General features: G+C 37.6%; 1 protein-coding gene across 6 annotated transcripts in view; it reads right to left on the reverse strand.

The window, feature by feature from the left end:
* Positions 1 to 17583, reverse strand: part of PDE4D (phosphodiesterase 4D) — a 629197-nt gene that overhangs the window by 25480 nt on the left and 586134 nt on the right. The gene's annotated exons all lie outside the window — the stretch shown is intronic.

Below are 17583 nucleotides of genomic sequence, written 5' to 3' on the forward strand. Positions count from 1 at the left end.
TAAATGGACGAATGCATTATCTTACATCACATTGTGCAAGACACATGCATTACTGCGGCAAATTTCTGAGTCTTTGCTGTATCAAAAGAAGGGAGTTTCCCAACATGACAATGAGGAAATGTCTAAGGACAAGTTGGTGTAGCATCCAGCCTAAGCCCATATTGCTGATTCACTGGGAGCTGCTGACCAACAGTCATAAGAAACCTTCTGATTGAAGTGGTTTCTAGCTCTCTGGGTGACGCTATATAGCAATGTCAAAAACACTAAGTGCTTGAGAAAGAATTGAGCCTGCAAAAATCAATAGGGCAAAATATGAGATTGAGAGATTTCTTCCTAGCAGCAGAGAAGTATATCTCAATGTGACAACTGGCTACAGTCAATAGACCATCCAGCACTTACATGTTTTCCTATGGAAACCACACTGTTTTCATTAAAATAGGTAATATATATACACACACACATATATATATAAATATATATATATGTGAATAAACACATTACTGATACATTTTCAGTAAAAAGAAGTTATACCTGTCCAAGGACTATACAGGAAGATGAATACAAAGTAAGTTTTGAAAACAGACCTGGATTATTAGAGATTGGCAAGACATCAAAATAGATAAAAATTAAAACAAAATTTATTAAATTAAAAAATTTTATATTAAAATTATTAAAATAAAAAACATCTGCTTTACATTGTTTTCTGGTCATCCATGAGAGAACACTGCTGCTACCTACCCAATACTAACACTGAGGATTAGAAACACTTTTGTTGGTTTCTCTAGCAAAATATACTGCAACATTGCTTTCCACCTTATCTCAAAATTCACAACACTGAGGACTGCAAAAGACTCCTCTGCACAACCAGCTAAAAAGGCCCAGAGATCCTCCAAAATTTGTAAGCGAGCAGGGACTATGGCAGGAAGGTTGTCGTCCTCATGGGTACAGCAGGGTCCCTGTCAAGCTCTTACCCTCCCCCTCTTCCTCCTCCTCATCTTCCCTCTCCTCCCAGCCTTGGAGGAGGATCCTTTGTATGCTCTGGAGTTAGAAGAGCTTCAACCAGGCAAGCACGGAGATTGCACAAAGGGAATTAAGTTTTACCTCCTAAAATACAAAGATTTAGAGGCTCCATTAACTACTCTTTTTCTGACTCCTTTTCATAGAATCAGCAAGGTTGGGAAAGACCTCCAAGATCATCTGGTCCAACCATACCATAACACCAGTATGGCCCACTAAACTACATCACTAACCATCATGTCCAACTGTTCCTTAAACACCACCAGGGACAGTGACTCCACCAACTCCCTGGGCCACCCATTCCAATGCCTGACTACTCTCTCTCAGAAGAAATGTCTCCTAACTTCCAACCTAAACCTCCCATACACAACTTGAGGACATTCCTTCAAGTCCTGTCGCTAGTTATCTGTAAGAACAGGCAAAACCCCCAGCTACCCACACCTTCCTTTCAGGTAGTTGTAGAGAGCAATACGGTCTTCCCCAAGCCTCCTCTTCTCCAGAATAAACCCAGTTTTTCCAATGTCCAATGTTCCCCAGTTCCCTCAGCTGCTCCCCATAGGACTTGTGTTCCAGGCCCTTACCAGCTTCATAGCCTTTCTCTGGACACACTTCAAGGCCTCAATCTTTCGAGAGTCTTTCTTGAAGTGAGAGGCCTTTATTGAAGTGAGGGGCCCAAAACTGAACACAGTACTTGAGGTGCGGCTTCACCAGAGCTGAGTACAGGGGGACGATCACCTCCCTGGTACTGCTGGCTGCACTATTCCTGAAACAGGCCAGGATGCCGCTGGCCTTCTTGGCCACCTGGGCACACTGCTGGCTCATCTTCAGGCATCAATCAGCACCCCCAGATCCTTTTCCCGTGCACAGCTTTCCAGACACTCTGCCCCAAGCCTGTAGCACTACATGTGGTTATTGTGGCCAAAGTGCAGGACCTGGCACTTAGCCATGTTGAACCTCATCCCATTGGCCTCTGCCCATCAACCCATCCTGTCCTGGTCCCTCTGCATGGCCTTCCTACCCTCTGGCAGATCAACACTTCCCCCCAACTTGATGTCATCTGCAAATGTACTGAGGGTGCACTCAATTCCCTCATCCAAATCATCAATGAAGATATTAAAGAGGATGGGCCCCAGCACCAATCCCTGGGGACAACTACTCGTGACCAGTCACCAGCTGATTTCACTCCATTCATCACCACTCCCTGAGCCCAGCCATCCAGCCAGTTTTTGATGCAGCATAGAGTGTACTTGTCCAAGCCACGGGCTGCCAGCTTCTCCAGGAGAATACTGTGGGAGACTGTGTCAAAGGCCTTGCTGAAGTCTAGGTAGACTACATCAACAGCCTTTCCCTAATCTACCAGGTGGGTCACGTGTTCATAGAAGGAGATGAAGGTGGTCAGGCAGCACTTGCCTTTCATGGATCCATGCTGACTGGGCCTGAACCCCCAGTTGTCCCACACGTTCTGTGTGATAGCATTCAAGATGAATGTTCCACCACCTTTCCTGACACCGAGGTCACGCTGACAGGTCTGTAATTCCCCAGGTCCTCCTTACAACCCTTCTTATAGATGGGGATTTTATTTATATCTTTGAGGAAAACCTGCAAGAGGATGCCCAGTGCTGACATGAACCTGTACAAGAAGGTAAATGGAGAGAGAGGGAGATAAGGATGTGACAACTCTGCCAGGCCACTCCTGGGACAATCCTTGATCCTTATGCCATGCTGCCTCCCTTCAAGAGGCAATTTAAATTAGAAGACTTAGAAGAGGGTAAAATAACAGTTGTACTTCTGACTACTGAAGAAGTGAAGTGTGTAGGTGTGAAAGTTTGATTGCAATTGGTAGTAAAAATGGATGTTGGAAAAACAAGGTTTAAAGTCATTTCTCTTACTTTGTCACATTAAAGGTTGGTTCCTAGTTAAATTTTATTAACTACTGTCCTCAAAAGCACAGAACTATTTAAAACATCTGCTGTGTAAATAGCACTACTTGTTTAGTATGTGCAAAAAAATCTTCCTTGATTATTTTACTTCCCACCAAGATACTAGACAAAGACCCATCCATAGTGAATTATACATGTAGATTATTAAATTTATCAATGAAAGATGTTATAGAGCTATTATCTAGATAATTTTGATGTCTTTTACTAACATTAGGCAGTTTGTGAGACTTCTCTGTTATTTCTGTCTTTTCTGAAGATGTTTACAAGTCTGTAGAAAGACTGTTTGTATACTCCATTGAATCTGCAAAATTCTTGGCATGGAGAAAAACAATTTTTCATGATTCTTACAACATGCCTGTATGCTACAACTATTCATTTTAGCTGCTTGACAACTACACTTTTAGTAGGAAATGATGACTGGGATTAACAGTTTGTTACACGTTTGTGTGATTCTTCTGAGACCCACAGCCTCAATCATCTCCAAGTACCGATAGCTACAATATAATTTAGTGTTATGACTTTACTGACTCAGTAAGACCACCCTCTGATTTTAGCTACATGTAGAGTATGATTGACTACCTTAGAAATTTACAGATGGGAAATTCACACCTGTGCTGATTTGCAGTAATCAGCACATGTTTTGGCTGATTTTCACCCTTGATTCCCATGTTGGAATGATTGAATAATGAATTTTAAAGGAAGTTATGTTGGGCAGATGAGTGTACAGTAAATAGTTGCCACACACAACTAAATAATGAGTGAAATTCAACACAAATAAAAAGAAATGAGAAATACGTGGAAATCCAGCAACATGAATGGGATATTCTTGTTTTCATAAACACATACATCCATGAAGACAAAACATGGTGAAAGGAGGCAATAATAACATTTTTCTACAGTGGATCTAATCAAGCAAAGAATATGGAAATGATAAAAGTGTAACTTGGAAAGAAAGTAACTGAGTAATAATTCAGAAAACAAAGAGGATTTTAATGAGTACTGTTGTATATTTAGAAAGAATTGGGACAATGACCTTGGTAGGCAGAAATATGATCAAATCCTTTAATGCCCACAGGAAATGTTAGCTATTATTTAATCAACAAGCCTGGATAACTTTCTCCACAAAAGTCATAAAAGAGGTGGCAGAGATCCCAGGAGCTGGGATGTTCAGCTTTAGGAAATTATGAAAGACTGCAGAAATGCTAATTTTGTGCCAATTACAATTTTTAAGCAGGATGGCTGGGTAACTTCAGGCCAATTCATGAAATGTAAGTCCGGGATAAAACAAAGGAAAAGCTGAAATGCACACATTTAGGCATTTGCTTTATAAAGAACTATGAAAAAGGAAAACAATGAATGCCAGTCAATATGGTTTTAAGCCTTTGAACACGTAATATTCTTGAATTGTTGTATGGCATTTGATTTAGTACCATACAATATTCTGCAATAGCAATTCGAATGTCAAGAAAGGACATATTAAATTGCTTAGGAACTTACTGTTGATGGATTTCTTAGAATCATCAACATGTTGATGGTGATTACGTGATGTCCTCATGTAATAGGGCAGTTTTAAATAAATTTCTGCAACACCTATGTTACTAGACCTATGCAAGACCTATGCTACAGTTCATATGCTACAGTCATTTTTCATTCATGATCTAGAATTCAATCATTGCTATGAGAACTTCCACACTTTGAAGACTTCCAGTTAACAAAAATTGGAAATAATAATAAATTATGGATATGGAGGTCACAAAAATAACTATTACTCATTCAATATGTTGACACGGTTCATGTAAACTAGAATTCACGGTTTAACTGCAAATATACCCACGACAGCTAGGAACACAGCTCCTTGAGTACAAAATGCTGGACTTCATTGAAGAAAGCAGCAACTCTGAAGAGCTCATATAATCACTGGAGAAAGGAAACATAACAGGACATCTCATAGTGCTACAGTGGCCTTCCCCACACTCCACATCTGTATCTTCTATAGTAATAAATAAAAGTAGGGAGGCACTCCTAACACACCACTCTGGCAGCCCCAGTGATAGAGAAGGACACACAGCTCTGGTATCTCTGTTTTTCTAAAGGCTTACAGGTACAGTGAGTAGGAGAAGAGTTAAAATTTTTCTATCCCTTGAATAATAAGTGTTCTGTAGTAAAAGAAAAACAGTCTGTTTAACATTAAAACAAACAAACAAACAACAACAACAAAACCACCAAGAACAAGCAAAAAAAAACCCCACAGCAGTTACTGTGTAGAGGCACAAGCAAGAAAATACAGGGTGCCAGTTAACTAGCACTGAGGAATCAACAAGAACCAATAGACAGCAGATGAATTGAAACCAATTCAAAATGCTTACAAGACAAATATATTAGTAATGAGAATTAGTAAATTAGAGCACAACAGCAGTGAAGTCATAGATTCTCTGCTACCTGCTGTCTTCAAATCAAGAACGTTATCATTTTGGAAGCTACATTTTAACCCCAAACAAATGATATTTCAATTCAAAACAAGTCAGTGATTTTGTTACTTTCACCTTTATGTGCAAGTCAGTCATCTGAGAGAGACAGCTGATCTAGTAATCCATCTGGGTCTATGAGTCTATAAAACCTTCAAAGAAAATCAGGGTGGATGTGACATGGCCATTTCATGTGACATAGCAGACTTCCTTCTCCTCCTTTAACAGAAGAGTAATACTTTTCTAAGCCATTTAACACATAGAAGTATATCTTACTTTCTGCGTAAAAAGCACACTGCGACCTAGTATAACAGTAAAGTGAATGCAAAAATAATATAAGAATGATCTTTTTGGAGCATTTGTTTTTAATCAGCTTTCATACTAAAAACACAGCATAATAAGTAATAGGTAGATCACATTCATTCAAGGGTTGCTTGTTAATGAAAGGCTAATGACCTCAGAAAATTAATCTATTTCAGATTACTGTTTTAGAAAGTCTACCTTATAAGTAACTTGTATCATGAAGATAATTGCATATCTCCTACAAAACTGCTCCCCTTAAAAGAAACTTCAAAAATGTAGAAACTGTAACAACCACTTCTGTGCAAAGTTCTACAGTTGTCAGTACTTGTACTACGTAAACTATTTCTTGGTCCCTGCAAAGCCCTGTACCATTGATGTAGTTGGAAAAAAAAAAAAAAAAAAGACTATTAACCAAAATTTTATATTCCTTCCACAAGAATGTGAACTTCATTATTACATTGCCTTTTGTTGTTGTTATGTTACCCCATGTTTGTGCAAAGACACATGGATTTCACCTATATTAGTGAGGATTTCATCCTTTTATTCATCTGTCATATTAATGCTTATGGTTTGTAACAATGACCTAGAGATGCCTGCAGACCAGACAGCATGCAGACCAGACCAAAAGATCCTAGGGAATATAAACTTTCAAGGAAAAGCTAAGTTTCCCCTGAGATCCAGTAGAGGGCTTCTGATAAACACAAACGTATTACTGACAAGGACAAGAAAGAGAATTATATCTTTAGAAGCCTGGCAAAAATCCTGATCCTCTGAAATAAAGCAACCATGTCCTTTTCTTTCTTTTGGTAGTAAACAAAAACTCCTGAAGATACAGTCAAACAAGTAAGACGGCTACATTTCTGTCTTGAGGAAAAGGATAGGAAAAAGGCTCAAGGGCCACTTTGTTGATTCAGTTGCAGTACTTCTGAGCTGCCACACTGGAGATTTACAGTCTTAGTCTTTCCTCCTGCAGGTCAGTAAGTAGTAATATGGGAGTTCCCACAGAAATGTGCTTAGTTTTGAAGGTGGGATAACAGTGCTTTTTAATTCAACCACAATGCGCTGGACTGTCAATAAAGCTGCACTAGAAGACTCCAAAGAGATGTCTAAGCATCAGCCCTGAGTATGAGTATAGTAGATGCAGTGCATACTGTCTACTGCATGATAAAAAATAAAACAAAGAGGAAGACAGCTAAATGCATCCTAGATTTTAGCTTTAAAGGTTGTATGCTTGTAAATCAGGAATTGACAGCCTGAACATATTTCATGAGCCAAATGAGAATCCTGCCTGAAAAATATTAAATAAAAACAATAATAATAATAATTAAAAAAGCATTTTTAGACTGACCTCTATACAGCAGAAAACAGCAATAGTCACACGTGTCAAATCTGACTCCTACTGGTCACAAACACAAGACCGTTTCCATAGGATTAGCCAACTTCATCTGGCATTTAGGTTGGCAAGAGCCCTAACAGAAAGGCGCTCCACAAAATGTAAAGGCCACCTTTTTCTGGGAGAGCACAGCAGCAAAGAATGGAGAGAAAGTAAGGGTGTAAGCCAAAAACCATAACGGTCTGGAAGAAGCAGGACAGATATGGACAAAGAAACGACACCAAATCAATCAGCTTCACCCATCTTCTCTGGGTTCTACCTACGACTCCCTTACTGGAAGGAGAGAAAATTTAGAACTTAAAATTAATAATGAAAAAGAAAGAAATTTGGAATATAATGAGTTGTTCCAGTTGCAGCAATCAGCTGACACACACCAAGAAAGCAGCAAAGGTGGAGCCAGAATTGTTTTTTACACTGGGATCAAGAGATAAACTCCACTGGTGGCTAACAACTGGTGGCTGTAACTGGAAAAAGCATAACTCCTCTAAGAATCATCAGCTTTAAGGATCAGAACTGCAGCATAATTATGCTGCTTTAAAAAGGCTTTCTTGGCAGCCTCCTGCTTGTTACATTCATTAAACACATTGGAATAGCCTAAGCCATACCATTTTACAGATCACTGTAGTTGGGAAATTATATATACTTCTCATGCATCAAATATGAGTATTTTATGTTGCTGAACAGACTGAAATGACAAAGTTTGCCTGAATTATTTCAGGGGAAGTACGTAGTAAAACCCAGCAGCTGAGCTTAATAAAGAGTTTGGCTCTTTTATTCATTAAAAAAAAAAAAATCAACCAACTAATCAACTTTCTGGTAGAATACATAATTCAGTGTTTGTATTTGCTGCCCTCTAGTGATAATAGATGCAATGTATATACAGGAACGCATTGCACTTTACTAGAGAAGAAATCTCACATATTTGTCCAATTTTCAACCACATTAAACCAGGGTCTTAAGACGTATGCTCTACAATTGCAGTATTTTCAATAGACACTCCAGAGCAATTGCACAAGCAACATAAATTACACCCTATTTCAGCCCATGCTTTGAGGACTTATATCAATCTTTAGGACGTGATATTCACCTACAGCGTTCTTCCAGGAATTGTTCTAAACAATGACAGGGAACACTAAGACTATAACAGAGCTAAAAAAAAAACCTTCTGTATATTGAATTTAATTTCTACATGTATTTTCCAGTTTACAATATTTTGTTATATATTTACTTCCCCCCTCAAATACAGTGCTGTCAAAATGATTCAAGTTACACAAAAGCTACTCTTAAAAGCTAATTTAGATCAGAGAAAAAGTGGATCGGGATGTGATTACACTTGCAGTTATAAAAGCAGAGTTGAGGGGGCGATACCTCCTGGCAGAAGCAGTGATGAATAGCTCAGGATGTTATCTCTCTATCCTGCTCTGTAACCAACTGAATTGAACATGTAACCACAATCCAGTATTTTCGTCCATTAAATTATTACTGTGAACACCATCTGATGTGGATATAGACAGCTTTTGAAGTTTTTCCCTAAAACACAATATCAAAATAAAATCCTTTACCTTTACTTGGATATATGTATCACATCACAAACACACAAAACCTTTTTGTTTTCATGTATCCACAGCTATTGTTATAAATATTATATATTTCTGCATTATAACAGCCAAAGCTGAGAACCAATAGGGCAGTTAGTTATACTTTAGGTCTGGATATGCCTCAAACAAATATCCTACGTTTTAAGCAATTTTATTTTTTTCTTAAATTACTGCAATGTTAGTTGAAATGCAGTTAATGCATCATATCTGCATATTTCTCAACAGACACCAGCTTGTTTTGCTCAAAGGATCTCTCTCTAGTTATAAATGACACACACACAAATCAAATGTATGCTCAGACATGAGCTCAGGGACCTTTGAGCAGACTATGATTTTTTTTTGTTTTAAATCTTTACCTGATATACATCTTATTTATGCTAGGCATTTTAATGGTGTGCTTCTCTTTCTGTTTCTCCTCCATGACAACCAGCTTTGCAGTGAACAATCTTAAACAAACCTTTCAAAAAACAGCACCAGAGAAAGCTACAAAATACCGCAGGAGGGACCCAGCCCAGACTCTTTTATAATAATTCATTCCTTTAACATACCCTGACAGCAGTCTGTTTGCTTCACTTAATTCCTGTATTTGATAGAACCTACAGTTTGGTTGGAAAAGTACAATAGAAATTAATTATCACTAAAAACAAAACAAACACAAACTCATATTAATACTAGTTTAAACATGTACTTCTGATTGTAGCTATTGATATAAAGGAATTGCTAGGTGATGTTAAAGCAGTAACAAACGACCTTAAAAATGAAAAAGAAAGTTTAAAAGGTATGCATCTCATCTTTGGAAAGCAGATAAATTAAAACTCTCTCTGAGCCTTTAAAATGCACAATTGTTTATGGAAACAGTTCTGCATCTGCAGTCAACACTGGTGCTGAAACCCTCTGAATTCCCATACAAGAATGGCAAATGTAAATTTTGCCATTTACCTTCTCTTAAATCTATTTTTTGTATCAATCACAACAACTCCTGTTGACATTAAATGGCATTATCATGCTTACCGTGCTATTATAACAAAGTTCTCCTTTGAGGACCCTCCTTTTGAGGGTGTAATTAAAATCTCTCTTGAAAGATTTCAGGAAGACAAAAACTGTATTTATGGTCTTCCCCCCCCCCCCCCCCCCAAAAGACGGCACCTAGTCTTTTGGCCAATATTTCTGCTTAACTACCATTGGGAACAAAAGCCTGCTGTAAACCAGTAATGCAAATTCCCCAGCTGGGAAAGAAAAAAATAAAAGTCCATCTATAGGCTCTTTAAGATTGACTCTTCTCTTCCCATTTGTCCTCCCTGCTTGACTGAAAAATTCCTGGCCAGCTGCAGTTAAAGGATCAAGACAGATGACTTAAGGACTCTCCCCGAAAGTCCTCTTCTATGACCAGCTCAGGCTTTACCACAACCATATCTCAGCATCAAATAGTTTCATGCTCCATAGAAGACCCATTCTCTGGCCTTCTAACCATGCAGGAAAGGAAATCATGAATAATACTCAAGTGAAGCTTAAAAATTTGGAATGGGTGTATACTCCTTTTAGGAGGAGTCTTTTCTTGGAAGAACAGATCCAAAAATCTATCATAAATAAAAAGGAAAAAAAAATACTTCCCTTCCCTTAACACTTGGATTATGTAAACCATATGTACGGTAACTTGTAGGGGACAGTGTAACATCTGTAACAATTCCCAAAATGAAAATAAAAGCAAGTACAAAATAAACCAGACATGGGACAAAATGAAAAGGTAAGAAGACTTCATTAAAACTGCATCCATGGACGGCACAGCAGGTCAATTTTAGTCACATCTTTCTGTCCTTTCTCTGTTAGAGAGTGCCTTTGGGCAGGTTACACTATTATACTACACTTCACGTCTCTCACCTCAATTCTTTTTTTATATATATATATATATTTTTTAATATATATATCCATTATATATCCATTCATGTCTTTGCAGTGACTATAACCAGACCACCATACTTTTAATATATATATACACATGCACACATGTATATTTAAAGCTACAGCCGTACTGTACTGATAGAGCACTGCTATAAGCTTCAATTCTTTTTATCTGCAACCAGAGAAGAATCCTGTCTCTCCACCTGCACCATGCAAAACACAGGGACAAAACAAGGTGGAAATATCAGCCTCAGATACAGCTGCAGGATTTGGCTTATACCATGTTTTGCATTTCATTGAGTTGCCATTTCTTTGTCATGCTTTGAATGAGGACATTTTCCAAGCATATTGATACCCATTGCCCCATTCCCAAAGTGCAGCCCCACACAAGCACACATTTTCATGGCAATGAGTAGATAGAAATGGCAGGTTTTGTAAGCAGAGCCCCAGGGCACATACTAGGCTATAGGCACTTTACAAAGAAGCTTCACAAAAAGCAAAGAAGAAAAAATAATTGGACTCAAGAGACCGCTGTGATCTAGTATATGCACTTCCTTTAAATGCTTACTTCACTGCAGCTGGGCAGAGACTTTGAGTCCAAAAACACTGAAGACATGAAGAGTAAACATAGCAGAGGTACTGTGAAGCCATAAGGCTTCAATAATGTCTCTAAAATTATGTGATACCTTTGCTGGAGGAGCACTGCTGTTAACAAGAAATTGTGCCATGGAGATATTGTTGTTCATAGCTCCAACTAACTGTTCCTGCCCTGCAGCACAGGAATTCCTAGAACTTGTAATATGTTATCCAAACTACAGTAATGGCAGCAGCCTTTTTTTTTTTTTTTTTTTTTTTTAAACTGCTTATTTGGAATTTAGATTTACAAGCTGCTTCTGTATAATGCCTCATAAGGATATTTGTGTTATGGGATAGGAACACATTCCTTATAGTAAAGTTTAATCTTTTCCCAGGACAACTTGTGATGAATCCATAAAGGCATTCAAACTGGGGGAATAATAAAGTAGTTTCTTCTAACATCAAAGCACTTGGCAAACCAGTATTTTGTCATTTAAATATTGTTAAAAGAAAACAATATTTTCCTTTTCCTAGAATATATATTTTAGAGAATTCTAACCGATCTCTTCATAGTGAATTGACAGGATTTGGCTTTAAACACATCAGACCAAGTTTATCTCCTCTTTCTACCTCACCTCTAGTTAACACATGCCTAATAAACAGTCAGCCACATCTGACAAACATAATAGGTGAAAAAGTAGAAGATTCCAGCTTGCGACCAGTAACAAACAAGAACACTGCACTTACTCCTTGAGCACTTCAAAGATCTTATGCAAACCTCAGAAACTTTTGCAATTTCCCGTTTTGTCTTCCCTTGTTTTTTTGTTTTGTTTTCCTGTCACAAGTGTCAATTCAGACTAATAAAAAGGTCTGTAATAAAAAGAACATTAAATGCAGAACACCTGAGTAACTCACATATGTTATACATATATTATATATTTTGTGTGCACATGCATGTGTACCTATCCCATAGATATCTGCTGTAGCATAGCTACAAAAGAAGCTTGTAGCCACATTATGCACTCTTGCAGACAAGAATTCAAATGTGCAAGGAACAGTGATTTCTAACTCACTGAGCTGTGATGGCATATGCATCCTAAAACTGATACAGCTATACCAAAACAAAGAGCTTTATAGTGAGTGCCTATTTCATACAGAAAACTGGCTTGCTATGTAAGTACAAAAACCAGCTTCGGTGGTATGGCTGTGTTCATCTCCCTTCTGCTGTAACGTGACATTCTCACTTTAATGAGGTGTTCCTACTGTAGACCTGGCCAAGCACATGCTCTAACAGTTCATTAGAAATCTTGTTGAATAGTAGCCATTTCATACTAAAACAAACAAGTTTTTAAATATTTTTTAAAGCTACAGTCCTACTTAACATACATGCTATTCTTGTGAAAAGGCAAAAAATAAATCAAATGTTTTTTTTTCTATTTTTAATATAAATGAAAACCAAACATGAACCAAAATTATTTTATATCCTTATAAATACTATTATTCAGTTTAATAATAATAAATAATAATAGTAATAGTAATAATAATAATAATAATAATAATAATAATAAAACCTGACAGAAGGTACAAGCCACATTATGAAAACCAAAACCAAAACCCAGTAAAATTCCAGAGAAAAGCAGAGAACTGTGGACCGCAAATTTAGACTAACACGGAAACAAGCTCATCATGGCTCTGATACATACACGCCTTAGCAAGCTCCCAGCAGATATCAACATTTTGAAAGCAGGCTGCAAGTTGTTTCATGCAGTTTTGTTGGTTCAGGCTCCAGCTCCCATTAAAGTGTGGCTTATATACTGTTAACTAAAGTGTATTTGATGGTGTCATTGTTCTTTGAAGGAAAAAGATCAGCGAGGGGCATTAACCAACAAAAATTCGTTCCACCATGTCCATTGTATCTTTTGTTTGATTATGTATTTAGACTACATGCTATGAGGCTATGAGTAGATGCAGATTGTAAACCACCACACAGATTCACAAAAATAATAAGATCTATCAGTCCAGAACAGGACAAATAACCAGTCTTAACCACTATACTCTTGACTCATTCATACAGTGAAACACACAAAAATGTAGTGGTTTTGTTTGTTTGTTTTTGTTTTGTTTTTTTTAAGTTAAAACTGCACCCAAGTGACCCTAGGTCAAATTAAGCAAACACAAAACACAAGTGGTTTCCAGTTCCCCAGTCAGGTGTACTGCGAGGTTGGGTTTACTGGTATACATGAAAGAGATATGAAGACAAGATAATAAAACCAGGCCAGAGGCAGCTTTATAATTTCCCAAATTGCATACTTACTACCTGTGTGTTTCCAAGCCCTCTTACAAAAAAAACTCAGTACTTGTATGAGGAAGCTCATGATATATTCATGGAACTGTTTCCTTATTCCCTTGTACATTGATGCCCATAAATTGTCTCATATCTTCCATATAGGATCCAAGTTTTGGGGCACCAACTTCTCATGTTGTGCTTGCAGAGCTCAGTGACGTTCCTCTCTGTTACAACTGCATGGAGCAACCACACTAATCTGTCATCTGATGCACCGCTTGCTAGCTGTGGATGTTTGCATATTTGCCCTGAGATTTATAGGGTTCAGATCAGGACACGCTAGGGAGGCATTAGCCAAGTGCTGGGAAGGAAGAGCTCTGTCAACAGTGACACATCCACATCTGACAAGGAACACTTCTCCTTGAAAACATGGACGGGTTTGTTTGGTTTCGGCAACCCTATTTAAAGCATGCACTGGATCAAAGTGGAAGAGTGCCCAGGCTGCCTCAGCTGCATCTCAGCCATGCAACAACTGTTACCATCTTTCACCTTCATCTACTGGAGTTTCTGTATAGCTCATCACTTGTAATATAGCCAGGATTAGACAAAAGATTGTACTTACTCAGGAGAAAGTGCTCTTGGAAATCATGCTTACCAAAAGCATCAGGAAAAATGGCTGGGGGTCAGGCGATGCAATGGGACTCCTGGTTCTTCAATGAATGTAGACTTAAGTGTCAATTTATCCTGCAAACATCTGTTCCTTCCTAACTCACTCAGTATTGAGAGGCTGGGGATAGTAGCTCAGGTTCACTCCCATGTTCCATAGCTGATGTACCTTCCAGACAGGTGCTGGTTGTCATCTCATCATCTCTGAGCCCACAGTCTACAAGTGTGTATTCTCCCACATGTAGCCACTTTTGCACTAATTGCTGTTTAAGGTAGCTGCACAGAGCCACTGAAGAACAAAGACTACACCTACTGGCCTAATACAGTCTAATCAAAGCATTGTTCCTGTTTAAAGGATTTTGCACAAGCCCTCTCACCTGAGGGAATTTCACCTTTGTGTTAGATCCATTTCCAACCAAAAGCACCGAGATTATCTCTTGAAGTCACACAATATGTAAGGGAATAGATATTTGCACCTTTGCAGAACTGGGTCTCAGGTGAAATGTACCCTTAAGTGAATCCTCCAATTTTTTTTAACAACATCTTTGCATTATTCACAACTGATTGTTCGAATGCAGACAGTATTTTTAAGCTAACTTTTCAAAGAATAATAAAACAGGATGGAATATAGAGATCAGATACAGATAAAATAGAAGAAAATAGGTATCAGTTTACCCCCTATGTCAATGTACTCAACCTCCAGTAACGTTACTGTAGAGTGTTCCTAGTTCAACACAGTGCCAATAAATTAGTATTTACAAGGAAACTATTTTAAAGCTAAATCAATATTTCCTTTCAAAATGCTCAAATGCAGCTTATATTTAGCAATACTCAGCATGTACTACAAACCCTTGCCATAATCAACCTCTGTAAACACTGTTTTTACTCATGTTTTTTTAAATAAGTGAATATTTTATAATTAATAAATGTAACATTTATATTATTAATTAATTAATTTGCTTTGCTTTGATAATTTAGGCCACTTATGAGCTTCTACAGCATAGCATCGCATCTAAGGAAATTAATTTGATTTGAAACATAAGACCTGCTTAATCAATGTTAGTCCACCATCACTGACCTTTTCTGAACACTAAATTGTATTGAATCCTTTCATTCACACAAGGTTAGAAGCCAAATGCAGACCGAAAATAATGAAAAAGCATCACATACTGGAAACTGATAGAGCTTCACTAATGAAAGAAAGTACACAGGGTATTGGGGTATATTCTCTGACTAAGCTGTCAAATAGGTACTAAATAGACACTATTCAAAAAAAAGATTAACTATTAACCTTTCATTATTACTAGATATCGAGAAACAAGGCATCTTTCATATTTCAACCTGCTTAAACTGTTATTTTCAAATCTCTATAAAAGTCATCCACAATTTGAAAAGCATCTTAATACCAAACAAAACCAATAAGCTTTGCACAGATTTGACATCTTCTTCATATTTGTCTTGAATTCTTATTAAAAAAAAAAAAAAAAGCTGGGAAAATCTGGAAATCTGGCTGCTTTTTGACCATTTAGATTCACATACAATGTTCAGAGCAGCTGGAAAGCCCTAAGCAGCACATGAAACACTGGGGACACCTTGTCTATGCATGTATGTGGGGACTCACACAAGCACCAGTGCATTTCTCTAAATCATGCAGAAGCATTAAAACATACAGAAACAGTAAAAAAGACTCCTCTTCTGAAAAAAATAAATAAATAAATAAATAAAAATAATAGAAAAAGACATTGTTTCTCCAGCTTTCCAAAGCTCAACAGTTGATTCTATCAGCTCTTTGATAAATATATAATGATGCTAAATAAAACTGGCTATGGGCTCAACCCGAAAGCCTGGTGGAGCCAATTTAAAGATGCTCATCAGCTCCAGCAGGCACTAGATCAAGTTCTAGCTGAATCTGAATAAACTCAAATGCCATGGGACATGGAAGGCAATGCTCTGGTGCCATCTTCCAGCCCCCAGTGCTTTTGCTCAGGCTCCAAAACAGAGAAAAAAAATAAGCATAGTTCATCTGCATATGACCATATAGTTAATTAGGGAGCTGATTTCTTGTCTGATGCAAATTCCTTAAAAAAAAAATAGTTATAATGTAGCATTTGATAACTTTAATGGATAGTAAAGTTAATGTTCATATTCACTTCATGAGGTTGATATGCCTGTTCTATTAATAACTGCTTAAGTTACTGATGCATGTGTAAAAAGTATGTTCCTAGCTTTAAAAAACAAATATGCTTCTGTATTTTTTTTTCCCCAGCATACATTAGGTAATGTGAATTCCCAATGTTGTACAGTCCACCATAAGCACACCACATACTTCTGCTGACTAGAAACAAACACTTGCCTTGTGTGCTGGTCAGCTTACCGTTGTATTCATCATCTCATTTTAAAATAATAGTAAAAATATATAAACTTCCAGTCTTGATTAGAAAATCTTCCAAAAACAAAAGGATGAGAAGCAAAGCTGAACTATTTGTCTGAGTTTGCAAACAGGCTTGAAGTCCTCTGACAATGGAAAGGGATGGGTCACAACAGATCTCATCAGTGCCACCAACTACCCCTGTGACACAAGCACACAGCAGATAACGGGCAGGCTTGGAGCACTGCTCACTTCTCAACAATGTTACATGTGTCCCCAAAGGCAAGAGAGCATTGCAGGGCAGGAAGCGGGTGAAAGCACAAACTGTGTAGGTTTGTGCAGAGTGTGTTATTTCACAACAGCCAAGGCACTGGGAAAGAAACCAAAAAAGAAAACAGAAACATCCCTCCCCTCCCCAACCCCCCCAACTCCTCCTTCAAGCAGCAATTAAGGTGCAGTTTCATACTCCGATGCTTACTAATTAAATTACAGAGTGGAAGTAAGATTTAAGACCCAAACTTGTCCTCTCATCCCCTACTTAAGTCTGTCAGTCAACTTCAGTTTCCTATGACCATGAAATTGTTCAAGTTCATGTATTAATTGGAAAAAAAAAAAAAAAAAAAGAAAGAAAGAAAGAAAGAAAGAAAGCAGAAAAACAAACAAAAAACCCTCTACATACATCAGCATGCCTCTATTTATACCAAATCTGAAATATCTAAAAAAGGCACGAGCACAGGAATAATAGCTACCTGGAAAGGAAAAAAATATTCTCACAATCTCAGTATAATTGCTTTCTTCTATCTGCACTTCTACTTTATCTCAACAGCAGTTTTATTTTTATATCATTCCTATAACCAATTGATCTTTCATGTACCTGAAACTGTGAAACAAAGACAGATGTATGTCTCTGACGACGAAAGAAAAGCATTAAGTTTTAGCTCCCAAGTGCTACTAAGACTTGTTTCAGCAGAAGTTTTCCAGTGCATTTTTATCTTCTTGCAGTTAAAATCTAGTCATTCCATTAAAAAAAAAAAAAAAAAAAAAAAAAAAAAAAGCTCCGTATGAAGGGATATA

The sequence above is a fragment of the Aythya ferina genome, assembly GCF_964211825.1.
Source record: "Aythya ferina genome assembly, chromosome: Z".
Lineage (NCBI taxonomy): Eukaryota > Metazoa > Chordata > Aves > Anseriformes > Anatidae > Aythya > Aythya ferina.